Source organism: Bombina bombina, chromosome 1, assembly GCF_027579735.1.
Source record: "Bombina bombina isolate aBomBom1 chromosome 1, aBomBom1.pri, whole genome shotgun sequence".
In the NCBI taxonomy this organism is placed as follows: domain Eukaryota; kingdom Metazoa; phylum Chordata; class Amphibia; order Anura; family Bombinatoridae; genus Bombina; species Bombina bombina.
Window position 1 is genome coordinate 1,521,776,814 of NC_069499.1, and position 21,588 is coordinate 1,521,798,401.

A 21,588-nucleotide genomic window follows, 5' to 3' on the forward strand; every position below is an offset into this window, starting at 1 on the left:
GGTGTCAATTTTATTTTTGAAGTGATCAGCAATAATTTGAGCAGTGAGGTTGGTAGTGGGCGAGGGGGGCAGGCGGACGTAGAAGGGAGTTAAAGGTTGAGAACAGTTTTCTGGGGTTGGATGCGTGAGATGACACAAGGGAGGAGAAATAGACTTGTTTTGCCAGGCTGAGCACAGAGTTGTAGGACTTAAGGATGAATTTATAATGTTGGAAATCAGCAAAGGTGCATGATTTCCTCCACTGCCGTTCAGCGGCCCGTGAGCATCGCTGAAGATATCTGGTCTGTTTAGTGTGCCACGGTTGCCGTTGAGTGATTGATGTACGTCGAAGAGTGGAGGGTGCAGTTTTGTCAAGTGTTGATTTTAGTGCCGAATTATACTGTAGAGTCACGAGGGTTGGACAAGAGAGGGATGAAATCCAAGTCATTTAAATTCCTGTGAGGTAGCAGTTTTTGGGGGCTTGCAAAGATGTAGCAGGTAGAGTGAGAGAAAAAGTTAATAGATGGTGGTCAGAGAGAGGAAAGGGAAGTTAAGGGAGTTGGAAACAGCACAGAGATTTGTGAAGACCAGGTCTATGGAGTTGCCTTCACAGTGTGTTGGAGATGTTGTCCACTGGGACAGGCCTAAAGAGGTGGTAAGGGATAGAAGTTTAGAGGCAGCAGGCGTGTTCGGCTTATCAAGGGGTATGTTGAAGTCCCCTAAGATGAGAGAAGGGACATTAGAAGAGAGAAAATGTGGAAGCCAGGCTTCAAAGTGGTCCAGAATTTGTGATGCTGGGCCAGGGGGCCGATAGATAACTGCAACACGAAGAGCTATAGGGGAGAAGAGGTGGATAGCGTGAACTTCAAAAGATGAGAAGGAAAGAGAGGGGGGTGAAGGAATGCAGTGAAAGGTACTGTGTGGAGACAGGAGAATTCCTACTCCTCCTCCTTGTTTGTCTCCAGGCCTGGGAGTGTGACTGAAGTGCAGGCCGCCATAGGACAGTGAGGGCTAACAGGTTAAGTGAACGTGAAATAAATAGGTTGTGAATAGATGTAAGTTTATTGCATACCGAGCGTGCATTCCAAAGGGCACACGAGAATTGGGGTGTACTAATAGTGGTGCAGTTAATGAGGTTTAGAGGGTTACGTGTGCAAGGTGTATGAGGTGTCATTTGGGGTAGTGATCTGAGGGAAGCAGAGGGTGGACCTGGATTAGGCGAGACATCCCCAGCTGCAAGAAGAAGAAAGATGGTGAGTAAAAGGATATGAGAATGTGTCTTATGTGAGTGTTTAAGTTTAGGATCAGTAAAACATGGCTGGCTGAGGGATGTGAGATAGGAATAAAGTTCATGTGTGTTGTAGAGGGGGGAAGGTAGAAGGGAAGGAGAAATATGAATGTTCTGAGTGCTGTTTGTGAATGGAAGAGCTGTGACTTTAAAGAGAAGGGAAGAAAAGGTTAATGCAGACATTAGAAAGTGTAGCATGTTTGCATTTAATTGTTGGAATTTGAAAAGTACTTATCTCTGTTGTCCACTCCTTTGTCTAACTCCTTTGTTATAATTCTCTCTACACTTATGAACTAGCACACTAACTCCGTTGTTATAACTCTCTCTACACTTATGAACTAGCACACTTAGGGAACTACACAAAGTGATGCTATAATCTAACAAGCTAAGCTTGATGTAACAAGCTGGGGATGTTCAATTTAAAGGTAATAACAGTCACATGATCCTAATTAGCATAGGTCATAAATTAGAGCAGGATCAAACAAGGCCTAAACAAACATTGCAAATGGAACATTTCTTATCAAAATGGAAGACACAGAAAAGAAAGCTTTTTTTAAGGTAATACAGACATACCAGAGAGATATAAAGTTTGGTGGGGGAAATATGCAGTTCTAATATGTGTTGCAGGGTTAAAATGGAGTCCTTAAGCACATACCTGATGAGAGAGGAGAGACAGCAGTGTAAGCAGGATTAAAAGTTCCAATTATGTTCCAATTATATACCAGTCGCTGTTCTATATTGTTAATATCCATATATAATATATATAATATATATAATAACTATATATATATATTGGAGTCTTTGACACAGTTTGTGGATGAAATTAATGCCTCAATGACAAACATCAAGTTTACACTTACATATTCATCACATGAGATTAACTTTTTGGACACCACTGTTTATATACAAAATGATAAATTGAACACTGATCTCTTCACTAAACCCACAGACAGAAACACCCTTTTGAGATATGAAAGTTTCCATCCTGAGACAGTGTTGAATTCTATCCCAAGAAGCCAGTTATTACGCACTAAGAGGATAGTGAGTGATCAGGACAGACTGCCCTTTAGGCTACAATCTATGGGTAATAAGTTTATCCAAAGAGGTTATCCTCAGGAGATTATAAATAAAAATATCATGGATCTTGATAAAAGTAAAGCTAAACCTAAAACCAGAAATGATGTAAATAGATTGGTGCTCACTATGGAATATAGTCAGCGAAGTCAACATATTTTTAAAGCAGTAAGAAAACACTGGCATCTATTAACAAAATTTAATCCTGAAGTTGAGTCCTTCAAATTACCACCAATGCCATCCTATAGACGGGTGAGAAATCTAAGGGATAATCTAGTCAGAGCAGATGTGGGGACAACTAAACAATCTGAAATTAACTATTTGACTACCCCCAATAAAGGATGCTATCCTTGTCTGCACTGTGCACAATGTAATTCAGTCATTAGAGGTAAATATTTGGCCCAAAACGACAAACGTAAACAGTATACTATCAATGGTCTATACACTTGTCAAACCAATTATGTAATCTATCTACTCAAATGTCCATGTGGCCTCTGTTATATCGGAGAGACCACCCAAGCCGCCAGGGATAGGTTTAGTCAGCATAAGGCATCAATTAAATCTAAAGATATGTCTCTGCCAGTATCTGCACATTTTACCCAAATGGGACACACTGTTAGCCAGCTGCGCTTCCAAGTAATCGATCATATCCCCACACATAGAAGAGGGGGTAACAGAGAACTTAAACTAAAACAAAAGGAAGTTTGGTGGATCAAGAAATTAAATACATTGTACCCTTATGGTCTGAATAGGGACTATGATCTGTATTTGTTTTTATAAATTTTGATAGGGTGTCATTCAATATGGTACCACTAGAGGCCACTAATAGAAAAAGTAATATGCATATTATCATGCCTGGATAGGCATGGGTTAATTCAATTAAGAATGTGAGCTGAAATCTGATTGGTCAAACCACCCTTTTTAAATGTGTGTTTTACTGTGTTTTAACTATGCATGATTAAGGACCATGTAGGTCCGAAACGTCGCTGTTTTATTGTTGTGATATCTCCAATAAAGAAATAATTCACCTTTAAGAATATTGATGCAGTGGTGCTGTTAATTTCTACATATGGACTATATATATATATATATATATATATATATATATATATATATATATATATATATATATATATAATAACTCTGTTGTTATAATTCTCTCTACACTTATGAACTAGCACACTTAGGGAACTACGCACAGTGCTGCTATGATCTAAGAATGACTGCTCCTTCAATTCTCATTATTTCCAATAATATTGTATAGAGCCCTTTTAGTATAGATTAGAGAATAATTACTTTCAATATATGACCGGAAGAGCAGGAATAGAGGATATATAATGGCTAGGCTATTTATAAAAAAAAAAACTTTTTACTGGATAAAGGGTAGCAGAAAACTTTACATGGACAAATTTATTCTGGGCATATCGCTCTTCAAAAAAATAATTTCATCAGGGGCGGAGCTAACTGCCAAACAAGCTAGATGCACATATTAAGAGCTCTGGCTATAAATCCTATTTTTTGGGAGATAATTACTAATAGTTATCACAACCAAAGTACCTAAAGAAGGTTCAAACAAACTTATTGTGGAAATTATGCAACGATTCAGATTTTGAAGCGAGGGAGAAGATGTATTCCTCAACTTTCATGTTCGTATACTGCCACGTGGACACCGAGCCCAGCAACAAACTCTAGAAGCTCTGAAATAGATTGCCATATGGACTATCCCTATACTAATCGCTTTAATAAAGCTGTCCACTTTCGCAAAAATGTTACTGGCACCCATGGCAGAGCTATACACTACGGTACAGTCTCTGCTGGATCAATTGGCAGGGCGGATGGATGCGATTCTAGGCAAAATTAAACAGCTATTACACCCAGCCAACTGTGATCTGCAAAAGGAGGAGACCGGGAGTGCTGACAAACGGCTACCTAGTGAGAACTGCGTTCCTACAGAGAGCCCAGCAATAGGAGGCTTAGAGACCCACCTGAGATCGGCTCTGATGCTACTCGAGGATAAAGATAGCAAGCACTCGCTTGAGACCTCGTCGCCTGCCGAATGCAGGGGCTTTCCATTTACCCGGGCCCCGGGGGATGCGGCCGGCCCTCGAGGCTGGGAAGCAGCTATTGAAGAGAAAGATCCGATAGAGCACATGGTTACACAAGTGGCCCCCGGTTCCCTTCACTACAAGCCTACACCGGAGGGACAGATGCTGAATCCCAGTATCGCCTACCTAGCAGAGAAGGTCCCAATCTTTCTGATGAGAGCCCAAATGTCTTCAATTGGAGTGGGTGGTTTTCCCTGCCCTGCAGTCCATGTGTCAAGTGCTTTGGGAGAGGGTCTGGTACCGGAGCTACGGAGTAAGCCTACTAGAAGTGGAGTGGGTTAGTGTTTCTTTTTGTTGGAGGGTCAGTGTCAGCTCAAGGGAACTCGAATATTGAAACCCTAAGCAAGAACCCGCATAGACTTAGTACTGGCTAAATCACAGTGCTACTTATTGAAATAGAGAAAACTTTCAACTCTACTAGTTCCACTGTATGCTATACTTTTATTGAGACTCGTAATTCCCTCCTGTTCAGGGCCCTTACATTAGTAACATCCTGGCCCAAAAATCGTTAATGGCACCTTGGACTATATTTGTTTGCAAGTTAAGTTGATTGCATTGTGTGCTTAGTTTAACACTGTTTACGGAGTATGTTAATACTTTAAATGAGGCTCTATGTATACTCGTGCAGCTTTTACTAATACTCTTATTTTGTCACAAACTTTAATATGATGTTTCCCAGGTATGCATGAGGGTTTTTATAAATTTCCATATTTTCACAATCCTATTCTGTTAACTGAAGAGACACTACTAATTCATGGATGTATTATGTATGAATAGGCCATTCTGAACTGTAACCCTATTGCATATGAGACATTATTCTTGGATATTTTTGATATGCTAATCTAAGGTCCTAGTATTCTCCTTTATTACTGTTTATTGTAGAACAATAACATTGTTATTCTATTCTTTAATGTAATGTGCCTTAAGTGTGCCATAGATTAGTTATTTCAAGCATTGCAGCTCTAAAATAGCAGATTGCATTTGTTATCACACCATACTGCTCTGTACTATTGTATTAATGTACTATGAGACCCTACTATTTAGATATAGATAGGCGTGCATAGTATTGTGTTATCTCTTGAGTATATTTACACAATCTCAAGTCACGAAACAATGATTAAGTTACATAGGCATATGACTATAAGTGCGGAGATAGGTGTATAATGCTTTGCCATGGGCATGTGTAATATTAGACATAATATTGCAGAGCTATATTATTATTAAAGTTGTTTGCCCTAACACTGACACAATACTCCTACATAGATAACATTGGCTTGGAGCATCTTGCTAAATCTACCATTGTCCAGTAATAGCCGGGCACTTAAGATTCGCAAAGTCAGATTTCTTATCAATGGAGTTCTGACCGATATGTTGAATTATCAACTTAAAATTATTTTATTAACTGTATTATGGGTTATTAGTTTAACGACAGCTCTCTCTTGCAAAGTTATGTAATACTGTGATGTCATATATTACCTTATATATTTTGGAGATGTTACTAAATATCTTATCGCTAATATCCTGCAAACTGGGGTTCCTAAGCTAGACAGAATTACTCATATATATAAGGTGTTTTTTTTTGTGCTAATGCTGACCTAAGGTTTGTGATATATAATTCCACCCCCACATACTCCTCATAATCTTTATGGTCCATGACATCTATGGTTATTGTGCATTACCTATAAGTTTATTATTACTTATAACATAAATACTTCAAATAGTCTTTTTTGTGCCTTGACCTTATGCCAGGTTTATACAAATATGTCCTAATAGGGGAAAATCTCAACTTTTGCTAAATCACTTATATGATATGAGATATCTGTAAATTTATTTTGAGTACCACCTTGCTACTAGCATGTACATATCTTTCAGAGTCTATCTCTTTTGTAGTATCTTATGGCTCCGCCCTCCACTCCCCCCCATATTAAGAGCGGTGCTCACCCGCTGAATATCCCCCCCCCTCCTAAAGAGCTGTCTACCTGACCAGTAGCTATTTCTATTTTTATTATAATTTTGGTCCAGTGGGCCTAAACTTGTGTTCTCATCTGGTCAGTCATGTATGCTATTTTATTAAAAAATTGAGGTTTCATTTGCCTATCATTAACGCTTTCTATAATTGTCAAAGTATTTTGTTCAAGTAGGTTTGTATCTTTTTCCTTTTTTTTTTTTTTTTTTTTCATAAGAGATGTGTTATGTTCTATGTTTGACATGCAAAACCTCAATAAAAAAAAATAAAAAAATAAAAAAAAATTCATGCTTTAACTGGCATTGGGATTGTTCATATTTTGTTTACTAATAAAAATCCATTTATCCTCTATAACCTAAGTGGACTGTCTTCAGGTAAGCAGAGAAGCAGTTGGAAAGAAGCTTAAAGTTAAAGTAGCAGCCAGTGCTACTGCCACAAGCAATGTCAGAACCAAAAAGATTTATTAATTTATTTTTAATTGGGCGTGTTAGGATTGCCAAGACCAAAAGTGAAATTTACGCGCTTATTGGCTGAAACAGGAATCAACCAAGTGACAAGAACTTTGAAGGATTGCTTTGAATATTGTAAAACTATAAATTTGAAGACTTTCCCTCCTGCAGAAAAGTCCTTTCCACCATTAGAATAATAATTTTAACAGTGCAAGCAAATCTATAAAATTTTTGGTTGCACTCATTCTTTAGTGAATTTGTTTAAAGGGAAGGCTCTTTTTTGGTTTTCAAATGAATGCAAAGAATACGGCAACATTTTTTAATTTTGTGCATTCCTCCAAATCCAATAATACACGTGTGCAGATAACATTCTACAGATAACAGATTGTAAATACAATATAATGATCTCTAACTTTGCTCTAAGCCACAAAGGTTTTTTACCTCTAAGTATTAACCCCTTGACCCTAAATGACCGAGATCTACATCATGCAATACGAAGTCCATCATACCGCAAACCGTAGATCTATTTTACAGCTGAAGAAAGCTCCAGCAGTCTCATTTGCTGTTCCCAAGCTGCAGGTATATGTATTCATATGGTCGTGGAACAAGATCACTGTTCCATTACCATATGAAGGCAGATGCCAGATCAATACAGACAATGACACTGTGTGTCATTGTATGTAAGGATTTACTGCTTGTGCTAGTGGGAGGTATCTCTGTCAGCTAAAAGCGCAGCAAGAGGTAGAAGTCATTGCTCCCAGTACAATATGAAGCAGATCCCCAATGCAAACAGGGACACTTTGTGTTCCTGTTTGCAATGGTTTATGGTGGTGCCATTGGTGGTGTGGGAGGGTCAGGAGTGAGGTGGCTGCGCGACCCATCACCAGAGCGGGCAGGAAGGGGAGGAAGGGGTGGGACCGCTACACTACAGAAACATTTTTGACGGAGAGGGGGGAGGGATCCATTATATTACAGAAAAAGGGACCATGAGAGGGAGGCACTGCATGATGATTGATTGGAGGTGGAAGGTGGGGAGGGTGAGGGGAAAAAAGAGATATAAATAAATATTAACTGGTTACTGGCAGACAGCTGTGCTGCCAGTACCCAAGATGGTGGACACTAGTTAGAGGGAGGAGGGTTAGAGAAAAGTTTTTGGAGGGATCAGCGAGGTGGGTGGGTAAGGGGGGATCCTACCCTGCAGAAAAATAAGAAAAAATATTAAAATAAAAAATATTGCCCAAAAACTTCATAGTGGCAGACTATGTGCCTGTACCTAAGATGGTGGGTGACTAGTAGAGGTGATTAATCACTTCACTGCCTGGAATTTCAGAGGTGTGGTGCACAGTTGCAATTAGCAGCCTTACAATTGCCATTAGCAATGGCAAAGCCGTGCATGTCTGCTATTTCTGAACACAGAGGATTAGAGAGAAGATTTTACCACCACTTATGTTATGACTGCACAAGAGGTATATAAATAATTTCAGTGAGAACCCCAAAGTTTGTGAAAAAGTTAACAATTTGACCTAATTTTGCTGTGAAACTGTGACGTGGGATATATAAAAATGGGCCTAGATCACTACCTTGAGTTGTCTACTAAAAAAAAAAGTGATAAAGTAAACCAAAAAAACAAACAAAACAAGGCTCTATTTCTGTTTAAATAGAGTCATAGCAAAAATGCTAAAAATTCTCAGTTTTTTGGGGCAAGTTTTCCTCTTAAGGAAGACCTTAAAGGGACACTAAACCCAAAAATTTTCTTTCATGATTCAAGTAGAGAATGCAGTTTTCAACTACATTTCAAATTACTTTTATTATCTAATTTACTTCATTTTTTAGATATCCTTTGCTGAAGAAATAGTGATGCACATGGGTGAGCAATCACATTAGGCATCTATGGGCAGCAACCAATCAGCAGCTACTGAGCCTATCTAGATATGCTTCTCAGCAAAGGATATCAAGAGAATGAAGCATATTAGATAATAGAAGTAAATTAGAAAGCTGTTTAAAATTGCATAAGGTTTCTAAATCATGAAAGAAAAAATTGGGTTTCATGTTCCTTTAAGGGTTTGAATGCTAAGCCATTTCCAGCCCTATGATGAACTGTTTTGCATTTTTTAGATGCTGCACAAATTTAGGGCCCGATGATCTAAATCTCTCAGGTCAAGCAAAATAATCTAGGTTAACTTTTAACTTTTAATCTAAGCAGGCACCATAAGAGCGATTATTAGAGGGAAATATCTGGTTTAGACAAGGGTAAGCAAATTAAAAATGGCAGACAGGAGAGACAACGCTACTCCTGCTGGACCCCTGACGCGTGTTTCACAGAACACTTCCTCAGAGGGGGTGCGGGCCGCCGCTACTCGGCCTTACTTAAGATCCTGTTAAGCCCACCTTCCTGACATAATAGGTTGCCCTTTGTAGATGCAAAGTATCTGATTTGTTCTTAGATCCGTCAGTCAGTGCTGTCAATTATGACGTGTGAGGTCTCATCATGTGACCGGAGGGCGTGAATGGTAAGGCGTGTCTTCAGTAATAGTTAAACCAATCACAGGTTATATACAGGGGGCGTGTGAGTACTGCTCAGGGACAAATGGATGATCGCAGAGCAGTGTAAACAAAGGACTAAATATTGTATATCTATCTGACTTGCGATAATACCGATGACCTTATTTAATTCACATACAGATCTGATCGTAAGACTATGTTATAAACACAGAATGACGATATGGATGGCTCATAAAAAATACTAAATAATAACAGAATGATCGTAGGTTGTGCTTAAATGGAAAACCCATCTCATAAATGTGCTGTATTAACAATGCTGGTGTGTTATGGTCAGAATAATAATAAATTGATGTATACAAAATAAATAATATCTGAAAATATGATGGAATTGTAATATCTATTCAAAATATACATTAGAGCTATCAAGACAAGAGTTCTCCAATAATCTATTGGATACCTGCAGAAGTTAGTGATACATATAAGAGAATACTAATAGTAGTTTTTTTACTTCAAGTTGAAGATTATGCAGTGATAGCAAGCAGAGATATCTATTCTCTTTATTATCTAACCTCATCTAATAATCTGATTATTATAGGAGTTTAATTATTGCAAACCGAAGAACACATAGAATAAACAAATTCGATATGGTATATTATGAACATTTGGCTCATTGCTCTAGGACCGTGGTTCATAAAATATAGAATTGAATGACAATCAATGTCAGGAGATTACTGGTTATATATTCCACTGAGATGTGAAAATAAGCGACATAGTGAGGAGTGATAAGAATAATCACAAAGTGTTGAAAATCAGGGTGTGTGATGTGATGCTTCACAATAAGAAGCAAAAAAGTGACAACATTGATACATGATACTTATGTATAGATACCATATTGAAATTAAGTAACCTAACTTTATGTTAGTCTGTGACATATAAGTGAATTATTAAAATATATAGTGACATTGTAGGATGGATGAAAAAAGAGAAGGAGGGTAGAAAGTTGAAAAAGGAATAAATGTAAAAAATCGAAAGTGATGCATGGGGAAAAACACCTTATAGAAATGGTGTTCTAGTGACCCTAAGTATTGTCAAAATTATAATAACAAACATTAAATCTAAGTGTAGCGCTATAGTGATGTGTTTAAAATACCAGTGTATAGAATATATTTTTGTTCAAAAAATCAGCTCAAAATCCATATTGTTTATATATCTAACTGTATATGGTATTCCTGACATAGTTGATGAGAACACGTAGATTTTACGTGGTTTTAAATACAAGAGCCAAATACATTGGTTATTGGAATATCTAATCAGATATTAAATTATAAGTATACAAAATAATTATTAAAGTCATTCATACCAGAGGGTTTAACAGCATTTAGGGAATAGATCCACTTACATTCAAGTTTCAATAAAGATTTTTCAATGTTTCCACCTCTTATGCCAAGAGATGCTTTCTGAATTACTGTGTATTTTAGATCTTTAGGTGAACCATTATGATGTAACAGAAAATGTTTTGCAACTGAGGTAATTTTTTTTTACTTTTGTCGCTATCTCTCTGAGCATATTTGATGTTGTAGACATGTTCTAAAATACGTGTCTTTACCTCCCTTGTGGTCATGCCTACATAGGCCATCTGGCATGAGCAATACTTGATTTGAACATCCTGCCATCAGATAAAGGTGGAAATGTGGTCTTGTGGCCCCAACAAATGTATATGGATGAAGCCAAAAAACAGCTATCTAATCAGTCGTGCTATAAGCAGTTAATTTGTAATCCTCAGAGTTCATACCTTATTCAATACAATAGAATGATAACAAATGCCTGGCAAGCAAGTATATTATCCAATTCTGAAAAGAAGTTTCTGTTGAAAGAAAATCCCAAAATTGCCACCCTATACTTTCTACCGAAAGTGCACAAGAACTCATCAATACCTCCTGGAAGACCTATTGTGTCAGGTAACGATAATCTTACTGAAAATGCAAGCAAATTTGTAGATCTCAGATTAAAGGAATATCTTACCAAGTTACCTTCTTATGTATGTGACACAATGGAGGTATTGCAAATGTTGCAAAATATTAAATTGTCAGAGGATATGTGGCTAGTCACTGCTGACGTTGAGTCACTTTATACAAATATCAAACATGAAGATGGAATTAAAGCCATCAAATACTTTCTGACCTCTAATAATAATAACAATGAAAAACATAATGAGTTCATAATACAACTTTTGGAGTTTGTTTTAACTCATAACTTTTTCACTTTCAATGACAGATATTATTTGCAAATACAGGGTACCGCCATGGGTACAGCCTGTGCACCAACGTACGCAAATTTATTTCTTGGCTATTGGGAATCTTTTTATGTATTTATAGATCATCTTAATACATACACTGAACACATACCCATGTGGTTAAGATACATAGATGATGTCTTTTTCATTTGGGAGGGGTCTTATGAAAAATTAGAAGCCTTCATGAAGGAAATTAATATGAACAATCTTAATATAAAACTAACCCATGAAGCGAATCAGCAGGAAATATGCTTTCTGGATTTAAAGATATTCAAAAATAATGAAGGATTCATTAATACCACAATATACAGAAAAGAAACAGCATCAAATACGCTTTTACACCACACTAGTGCCCATTCACCTAGTACTTTAAAAGCTATACCTTACGGTGAATTTCTGAGACTTCGCCACAACTGTACCAGCACTAAAGTTTACATGTCAGAGAGTATAGCCTTAACACAAAGACTATCTGCACGTGGATACAGTAAGAAATCAATAAAAAGAGCAAAGTACAAGGCACTAAGAAAGAGCAGAGATGAATTACTTACTCCGAAGGCGAAAATTGTCCAAGAGTCCTGTCCTAGACTGATAACAACATATAACCCCCAAATGCCACACATTATCAAAATTATCAATGAACACTGGGGAATACTGCAAAATTATGATATCCTTAAGTCAGCAATAGGAGAGAGAGTATCCATTGGATACAAGAGACCCAATAACTTAAGAGACAAATTGGTCTCTAGTCATTTTGTGAGATCTGCCAAGAAAAAAGATACTGACCCAGGCATGTACCCTTGCAGTACATGTCCAGCTTGCAAATACGTATTGAAAACTAAAACAATAACCGATAAAACTGGAAGATTATACAAACTCCCAGCATGCTTCTCATGCAGAACTATAGGAGTAGTCTATGTACTCTATTGCTCATGCCAGATGGCCTATGTAGGCATGACCACAAGGGAGGTAAAGACACGTATTTTAGAACATGTCTACTACATCAAATATGCTCAGAGAGATAGCGACAAAGGTAAAAAAATTACCTCAGTTGCAAAACATTTTCTGTTACATCATAATGGTTCACCTAAAGATCTAAAATACACAGTAATTCAGAAAGCATCTCTTGGCATAAGAGGTGGAAACATTGAAAAATCTTTATTGAAACTTGAATGTAAGTGGATCTATTCCCTAAATGCTGTTAAACCCTCTGGTATGGGGGGCGGAGCCGGTAGCGACTAAGATGGTCGCATAAACTCCGAGCTCCGTGTAAGCCAGAGACAACTTACGGCATATATGCCATCAGAACAAGGCTAGCCACCTTCACAAATATAAGAGAGGAAAGGCTCATCATGTAAACCATACTGCGTGACCGACAAATGGATGTCGGAACTCTAAGAGGTCATTCTGCAACTAAAGAGAACCCGGAGCCGCATGGCTATAATGGCGGCGTAGAGCGGAAACGGCATTGAAACCATCACAGAGTCTCAGGTGGCACACTTGCAGCAACAACTTCAACCGCATCAGAAAGTCATCTGCGCTGACAAAAACACACATTACAGGCACGGCTGTTTATGAAAAGAGGCACAGGATAACTTATGTGACGCCGGCTAAATACAGGTATTTGGCAGTTTATACTATCACATAAAGGGGAGATGACACTGTAAACGCGGGAGTTTAAGACATAAGACCCCATATAACTCAGCCTGAATAAGGTGATTTGCCCAGATAACTAAGCGGAGGGGCACAATCTTAAACCCATCTACAGCAAAACGCCCTATAAAGAGACATAAGCACTTTGAATCAAGACAGATAAACTGCGCACACTATAGATCACGCTTTAAACCCATTTACAGCAAAAAGCCCTATAAAGAGACATAAGCGCTTGGAATTAAGACAGATAAACTGCGCACACTATAGATCACGCTTGAGGGGCACTACTCTCACTGTAGGGGAGAAGAAAGATCATACCTAATAACAGGAGTGAGATTACAAAGATAAGGCCAAGTAACACAAGAAAATATCAAACTTCACATAAGAACTGAAGGGATCTTTATACCCCAAATGGCCTCTAGGAGGAATATCAAATCGGACAAGGTGTCTAAACCACTATTAAACAAAAATTCTTCAGTGGCCTCCTATTTTAACCCCTCTGAAAGTGCAAACACTCAAACGACAACCACCCCTCCATCAGCAATGGCATCTCCACAATCACAGATAGCACTGAGCGACTCCCAATCGTCAAATGTGGTTCAGGTTCCTTCTAATATATTGTCAACACTTCCATCTAAGCAGGATATAGCGGACATTGTCCGTGCATGTGTGCGTGAGGAACTTGCAGACCTAAAACAGGACATTAATGCTATAGGGTTCAGGGTGGAAGCCCTTGAAGAAAATAATGACACTATGAGGGAAGATTTGGACAGCTTACAAACTCAAGCAGATAATGTTACTTCTACCATTGAGGCTTTGCATTCTAAAATCAAAGACCTAGAGAACAGAAGTAGAAGAAAAAATCTAAGGATAAGGGGGGTACCTGAATCAGTATTGCCTAAAGATCTACCTACATACTTGCCTGCCCTGTTTAACCATCTAAAAGGCACTACAGATAAAGAAGAAATACCTTGGGATCGGGCTCATAGAGCCTTGAGAGCTAGGCCACCTGACTCAGCCCCACCTAGGGATATTATTATTAAGTTCAAGAACTACAGAGATAAAGAAGAAATTCTTAATCTATCACGGAAAAATCAACCTATTAGATTCCGGGGCACAGTGGTGCAATTCTATGCAGACCTCTCGCAAAGAACATTGCAAAAACGCAAGGAATTTTCCCCACTGATGCAACTTTTGCGCAATAAACGTATCCCATACAGATGGGGTTTCCCTACTCATCTTGTAGTAATTCATGAAGAGAGAAAAGTGATATGTGACGACATTTCAGAAGCTTCAAGATTCTGTGAAATACTACATCTGGATCTGCCGGATCTTAACAACCCACCTCAAGCAGGTTCTTCAACCATTAACCAGCAGCGTGAACGAAATAACTGGTCCCTGACTCCAGCTAAACCGCAGAGGCGCCCTGCAGCCGCAAGGGCATTAAAAGTTGGCACCTGAGCATGGACAGACCCTAACTCACCTTACTATAGTGAAACACTAGGACCTATAACCATTTACAATGTTGTTTGTTCCGCATAGTCCTATCTGTACGGGAAACCGTAGGACATTAGCTTGCAGACGACATCTCCTGCAACCCCTGTTGGGAATCCTGGATACGTGAGTATGATTGTAATATCTGTGATGAAAGGCATCTCCCAAAGACATAGCCAAAGACTTTCAGTGGAACTTAACAGTAGATAACATCTCACTACTAATTTTCAAGAACGTTCTCATTACTTTAGTTATGCTAGTAAATTGATCTAATGCAGATAATCTAATATACTCTCTGATATGTTATTATACGTTCCCTGTTGTCAAAGCCTTTAAGACTTTTAATATAGGCTTACATTTATTTCCCTCAGTTACTTATTTGTTATTTACATTGGTGTAAAGGTAGTCACTTTGCCTGCGCTAATGGTTAATATGTCACATCTCGGGCAATTCGAGCCGAGACGAATATGTTATTTTTGTTGTTATTACAGTTATTTATGTTATATTACCAGTTACAGGTTACCTATTATGATGAGCTATGTATTACTGTTCCAATGTCTGAAAAATGATTTTAGCATGTGTGCAAGGTTCAAGAAAGGTGCAGATCACTCCAGCAAACTGATTAATGGCCACTAAGCAAACATCAACACCACTTACAATACTTACTCAGAATGTTAAAGGGTTTCTCTCTCCTTGTAAAAGGTCAAAGGCTCTATCGGATCTATATAAGAAAAAGGCCGACATATTGTTTTTGCAGGAGACACATTTTAAAAAATCACAAATCCCGAAGTATTTTGGTAAGCACTACACGCAGCATTTTCACAACACTGCGTTAACCAAACACTGTGGGGTCAGTATTTTAATTCGCAAAAATATCCCTTTTACGCTTTTGCAGTCAGCCAAAGATGGGGAAGGTAGGTTTTTGGGAATAACAGGTTTACTATACGGCAGGCCAATCACATTAGTTAATATCTATGCCCCTAATACTCAACATATACCATTTTTTAAAACAATGTTCCGTAAATTATTAGATATTGCTAAAGGCCCAATATTTCTCGGAGGCGACTTCAATCTCCCATTTCAACCCTCCATAGACATCTCCAACCCGCAACCTAGAACATCAAAAGGCACCCTGTCATACTTATGGAAGGCTCTGAGAGATTATAACCTATACGACATTTGGCGCTTTACACACCCTTCAACAAAAGACTACACTTTCTATTCTCACCCCTCACAGTCATACAGTAGGATAGACTATCTCCTCACGAATCAAGTAGGCCTCTCCTTAATAAACAACTCTGCAATTTTACCTACATCTTGGTCTGACCACTCGGCAGTCAAGATACAGATCACATGGTCTAATACACCTACATGTCCCTTCCAATGGAGACTGGATGACTCATTACTGACGCATCCACTCTTTGTAGACCATCTCTCTAAGACAATAGAGGAATACTTCCAGATCAATAATGATTCGGTGAAGGATCCATATGTGGTTTGGGAAGCTCATAAATGCACACTAAGAGGGGAATTCATAAAATATAAGGCACACATCCAAAAAACTTCTAGACAGCTCTACACAACCCTGACTTCCAGAATGGGTCATTTAGAATACACGCATAAGAAAGACCCCAAAAATACCTCAATCCTACATGAAATAGGTGAGGTTAGAGAACAATTAGAAACATTTCTTGCTCTAGAACATCAGAAAACAGCTCTGAAACTAAAACAAAAATTTTATCATGAAAGTAGCAAAGCAGGTAAAATGCTGGCCAGGAACCTCAAGAGAACTAGGTTAAAATAATTTATACACGAACTAAAATCCCCTCACAACACTACTGTAAATACAACCCCAGATATCCTAAACCAGTTTCATGAATATTATTCAACTCTCTATAATTTACAAGATAAGGCCTCAGACACTGACATACAGTTTAAAGAACTCATTCAAACATATTTAACTTCATGTAATCTTCCTTCAATTTCCCCGGAACAACAGGAGGCATTAGACTCCTCAATAACTCAAAACGAAATCCTAGCAGCTATAAAAGACCTAACCCCAGGTAAAAGCCCAGGCCCAGATGGATTTTCTGCTAAATACTACCAGACATTTGCCTCAGCCCTTATCCCGTCCCTATACAAGCTTTACAACAACATGTCCTTTGATAATCCACCCCCTCCCTCGATGCTAGCAGCATATATCGTAGTACTCCCGAAACCGGGCAAGACTCCCGATACACCAGCAAACTTTCGCCCCATTTCCTTATTAAACATTGACACCAAAATATACGCGAAGATAATAGCGAATAGACTGTCTAAATTACTCCCTCAACTAATTCATTACAATCAAGTTGGTTTTACCCCATACCGTGAGGCTAGAGACAACACCATTAAAATACAAACACTGATTTGCCATGCATCAAAAGCAAAAATCCCCACAATCTTCGCGTCCTTGGACGCGGAAAAAGCCTTTGATCGGCTGAATTGGACCTTTCTTGAACAAATTTTGATCAAATTTGGTTTCCCCGACACATTTATTTCTAAAATAATGTCCCTATATAGTACCCCAAATGCACAAATTAGATTGAACGACGCTACGTCCCCGACCTTTACTATCCATAACGGCACACGACAGGGCTGCCCCCTGTCCCCACTGCTGTTTGCTTTAGCTATGGAGGCCCTGGCAGCTAGAATTAGAAACAATGGGAATATTTCTGGCATAAAAATCCAAGAGAGAGATTACAAGGTCTCTCTATATGCAGATGACATCCTGTTATCTATAACTAACCCACTTATCTCCATGCCCGAACTCCACAAGGAATTTCAAATTTACGGTAGGTTATCAAATTTCAAGATCAATGCCTTAAAATCTGAATTTATGGGAGTGGAAACCTCAGTGGCGGAACTTAATCACATACAATCCACATACCAATATAGGCTTCAGAAGAACTCTTTAAAATATCTAGGCATTAATGTTATACTTAACCCTCAAAATATGTTTAATGCAAATTATACCCCCCTACTGCACAATATACAGAAAGAACTACAAGCCTGGCACAACAAAACATTATCGTGGCTAGGTAGACTGCATGCCATAAAAATGACTATCTTGCCAAAAATCCTATATATTTTTCAAACTATTCCACTCGCGCTACCCAACCCCTTTCTCAACAAACTCCAAAACATACTAAACACTTTCCTATGGAACAACAGACGCCCTAGAATTGCAAAAAATGTCATCTATCGCCCTAAACTACAGGGAGGGTTGGGCATGCCAAACTTACATTATTACTTTATGGCATGTACACTCACACGGATAATAGATTGGTGTAAACATGGTATACACAAAGAATGGGTAAAACTAGATCATGATTTAGCACAAAATACACAACTAGGAGCAAGTTGTTGGGTACCTCATATTCACAGGACTCTAGATCCATCTACATCAGAAATAACCAGACTCACCTTTAAAACATGGGACAAATGCCTCATTAAATTCCCGTCGTTTTCCAGTTTACCATCCCCTCTAACGCCCCTGAAACATAGTCCTGAAGCACAGAGATTTCACCATATTCCATATACAGGGGATTTAACTTTAAGAGATGTTATCCCATGTAGCCTGGCAATGGACGACAAATCCCTTAAACCCAAGAAGGTCTTGCAGGAAACTTTTGGAAGTTATTTCAATCCGTGGTTTAGATATTTTCAGTTAAATCATTATTTGAACACACATACTAAGCGCACACAATTTTATAGAACATTATCCCCCTTTGAGTCTATATGCAGATCCGACACTTACTCCAAAGGTTCTCTCTCTATAATCTATAAACTGCTGCTAGACCACCATTCTAAAAATCTCCCAACTTACACAAATAAATGGTCAGAGGAACTCCAAATTCCTATTTCATCGAAACAATGGGCAAGAATATTTAACAATATGTGCTCCCATACATCATCTATAGCACAGCTGGAATCGAACATAAAACTGCTATGCAGGTGGTACAAAACCCCAGTTAAGTTAGCCGCGATGTATGGCCTTAACGACAATAAGTGTTGGAGAGCATGTGGAGGGGTGGGTAACTACCACCACATCTGGTGGACATGCCCTCTTATTGGCCAATATTGGAAATATATCCACCTAGCCATTAAACAGTCAATTAATATTGAGATACCCCTAGATCCTTTTTATTTAATAGCACGCCAAAAATTAAATGTAAATTGAGACAAAAGCTAATAATTATTCTACTCAACTGCGCTAGACGGTTGATACCCAGGAAGTGGAAGTCAACAACTGCTCCTTTACTATCGGAGTGGCGCTCTTTAGTTAATCACACACTAGCAATGGAAAAGTATTATTATTGTGCTACGAAAAGATTAGACGATTTTTTAGCAATAAACTTAATATGGGAAGAATATTGCCATTCCATACAATGTACTGAACCTAATGTATCATAAATCTAACAGAGTATAGAATAAGTCACTTGATGTAGAACCCTGAGATAACTGTTAAAGGGAGAATTAACAATATAACTTTGCAAGATTTAATAAAGTGACTAATAGAAACTTAATGTATCAGGAACAGTGAAGGGAAAATTGGGGATCAAATTGTATTGTGACCAAACCCAATTCACCTGTATCCATCCCTTTTTATGTACTTTCTTTTTTCTCTTTTTTTTCTTTTTATTGATGAATGATGTAACCTGTTTCGTTCTGTCTGTTTATTTGTTTCAATAAAAAATTTAAAAAAAAAAAAAAAAAAAAAAAAATTTAAAAAAACAAATTTAAAAAAAAAAAAAAAAAAAAACCCTCTGGTATGAATGATTTTAATAATTATTTTGTATACTTATAATTTAATATCTGATTAGATATTCCAATAACCAATGTATTTGGCTCTTGTATTTAAAACCACGTAAAATCTGCGTGTTCTCATCAACTATGTCAGGAATACCATATACAGTTAGATATATAAACAATATGGATTTTGAGCTGATTTTGTGAACAAAAATATATTCTATACACTGCTATTTTAAACACATCACTATAGCGCTACACTTAGATTTAATGTTTGTTATTATAATTTTGACAATACTTAGGGTCACTAGAAAACCATTTCTATAAGGTGTTTTTCCCCATGCATCACTTTTGATTTTTTACATTTATTCCTTTTTCACCTTTCTACCCTCCTTCTCTTTTTTCATCCATCCTACAATGTCACTATATATTTTAATAATTCACTTATATGTCACAGACTAACATAAAGTTAGGTTACTTAATTTCAATATGGTATCTATACATAAGTATCATGTATCAATGTTGTCACTTTTTTGCTTCTTATTGTGAAGCATCACATCACACACCCTGATTTTCAACACTTTGTGATTATTCTTATCACTCCTCACTATGTCGCTTATTTTCACATCTCAGTGGAATATATAACCAGTAATCTCCTGACATTGATTGTCATTCAATTCTATATTTTATGAACCACGGTCCTAGAGCAATGAGCCAAATGTTCATAATATACCATATCGAATTTGTTTATTCTATGTGTTTTTCGGTTCGCAATAATTAAACTCCTATAATAATCAGATTATTAGATGAGGTTAGATAATAAAGAGAATAGATATCTCTGCTTGCTATCACTGCATAATCTTCAACTTGAAGTAAAAAAACTACTATTAGTATTCTCTTATATGTATCACTAACCTCTGCAGGTATCCAATAGATTATCGGAGAACTCTTGTTTTGATAATTCTAATGTATATTTTGAATAGATATTACAATTCCATCATATTTTCAGTTATTATTTATTTTGTATACATCAATTTATTATTATTCTGACCATAACACACCAGCATTGTTAATACAGCACATTTATGAGATGGGTTTTCCGTTTCAGCACAACCTACGATCATTCTGTTATTATTTAGTATTTTTTATGAGCCATCCATATCGTCATTCTGTGTTTATAACATAGTCTTACGATCAGATCTGTATGTGAATTAAATAAGGTCATCGGTATTATCGCAAGTCAGATAGATATACGATATTTAGTCCTTTGTTTACACTGCTCTGCGATCATCCAATTGTCCCTGAGCAGTACTCACATGCCCCCTGTATATAACCTGTGATTGGTTTAACTGTTACTGAAGACACGCCTTAGCATTCACGCCCTCCGGTCACACGATGAGACCTCACACGTCATAATTGACAGCACTGACTGACGGATCTAAGAACAAATCAGATACTTTGCATCTACAAAGGGCAACCTATTATGTCAGGAAGGTGGGCTTAACAGGATCTTAAGTAAGGCCGAGTAGCGGCGGCCCGCACCCCCTCTGAGGAAGCGTTCTGTGAAACACGCATCAGGGGTCCAGCAGGAGTAGCGTTGCCTCTCCTGTCTGTCGTTTTTAATTTGCTTACCCTTGTCTAAACCAGATATTTCCCTCTAATAATCGCTCTTATGGTGCCTGCTTAGATTAAAAGTTAAAAGTTAATCAGCCCTCAGATTGTAAGGGCTTAGCTTACTTTAGATATTGGCCAGCAGGCACTTGTAAATCTATTGATTTCTTAGCATATTAACCATTCAAGACTGGGTTTAAGTGTTTTTAACTTTTTCTTTGCTACTTTTGTTTGAATGTTGGTTCCTAGGTACATAAATAAAGATATAAAGGTATGAATGATATGGAACATTTTAAATACACAATATAATCCTTATCTGAATCCACTACTTGGAGTTTATATCATACATAATTTGTGGCAATCTCTGCTGTGAATCCTATTGCATT

The 21,588-nt window shown here is 37.7% G+C and overlaps 1 long non-coding RNA gene across 1 annotated transcript in view; it reads right to left on the reverse strand.

Moving 5' to 3' along the window:
• Positions 1–1,166: 1,166 nt before the first annotated feature.
• LOC128643689 (uncharacterized) overlaps positions 1,167–21,588 on the reverse strand; it is a 50,863-nt gene continuing 30,441 nt past the window's right edge. Inside the window, exons 2-3 of the long non-coding RNA XR_008399866.1 lie at positions 1,841–1,922; positions 1,167–1,212 (exon numbers count right to left, since the gene is read on the reverse strand). This is a non-coding gene — a long non-coding RNA (uncharacterized LOC128643689). The remainder of the gene's footprint in view (positions 1,213–1,840; positions 1,923–21,588) is intronic.